Below are 1,471 nucleotides of genomic sequence, written 5' to 3' on the forward strand. Positions count from 1 at the left end.
ATTTAGAAAACACACAATTAAACTAACCTAAAGAAAGGAGGGGCTTCACTGCTGGCTAAATAATAAGAAATCTGCCTGCCAATGCAGGAGACATAGGACCCTCCAGTTTGATCCCTGGGTTGGGAAGATCCCCTGGAGGAGGAAATGGCAATCCACTCCAGTATTCTTGCCTGGGAAATCTCATGGACAGAGGAGCCTGGGGGGGGGTACAGTCCATGGAGTGCCAAAGAGTCGCACACAACTGAGCACGTCCATACTGCATTATTTCCGTTTTTTTTTTAATTAACAAAATAAATACTGATGGATATTTCCTTAATATTATAATCCTCCATCCAAAAAGCTAGCACAGTATAATGTGAAAAGCCAGAAACATTCCCATTAAAGTCAGAAACAACTCCCACTATCGTATACGAGAAAGAATAAAAGGTTTAAAACTTGCAAAGGATGAGGCATCTGTTTATAAAATTTATGCCTCAAATCAAGCCTTTACTATATTACAAATAATTACCGGTTAGAAAAAGAAGAAAAGATGCCCTTTATAACATAAACATAAAAATACTTAAGGACAAATGCAGTAAATATTATTACAGTCCTGACCTTATATAGTACAGTCCTAACTTTATATATGGAGAAGGCAATGGCAACCCACTCCAGTACTCTTGCCTGAAAAATCCCATGGACGGAGGAGCCTGGTGGGCTGCAGTCCATGGGGTCGAAAAGAATCGGACACGACTGAGCGACTTCACTTTCACTTTTCACCTTCATGCATTGGAGAAGGAAATGGCAACCCACTCCAGTGTTCTTGCCTGGAGAATCCCAAGGACGGTGGAGCCTGGTGGGCTGCTATGGGGTCACACAGAGTCGGACACGACTGAAGTGACTTAGCAGTAGCAGCAGCAACCTTATATATACATAGGGTAATTGTAACTCTATGCAAAAAATTTTAAATTCCTGTTAAAAGCTACACAAAGTATTTTAGTAAGTGAAAAAGTTTTTCTTTGGAAGACTATTCAGTAAGGTAGTTTAGATTCCTAAGTTAATCTCTAAATTCATTCTGTTCCCAATCTAGTTACCAATAGAATTTTGTTTGGAATTTGAACTTTAAAGCTAAAGTTCATCTCATAGAATAAACACATGATAGGATGCAGAAAAAGATGTGAAAAAGAATAACAAATATGACTATGATACTATCGGGGATATCAAAACATTGTTTAAGGCCACAGATATTTTAGAGTAGGATTAGACCAAGAGATCAAAGTAAGAGACCAGAAAGTAAAAAAATAAATTCGAGCAACTACGGGAATTGAGTATTTGATTAAAATGGCATCATTAGGATTTCCCTGGTGGTCCACTGGTTAAGAATCCACCTGCCAATGCAGAGGATGGTTCGATCCCAGGTCTGGGGGGATCCCACATGCAGAGGGACAGCCACGCCTAAACACAACTACTGAGGCTAGAGCCTGGGAGCCAC

Source organism: Bison bison, unplaced genomic scaffold, assembly GCF_000754665.1.
Source record: "Bison bison bison isolate TAMUID 2011002044 unplaced genomic scaffold, Bison_UMD1.0 scf7180017864181, whole genome shotgun sequence".
Taxonomy (NCBI): domain Eukaryota; kingdom Metazoa; phylum Chordata; class Mammalia; order Artiodactyla; family Bovidae; genus Bison; species Bison bison.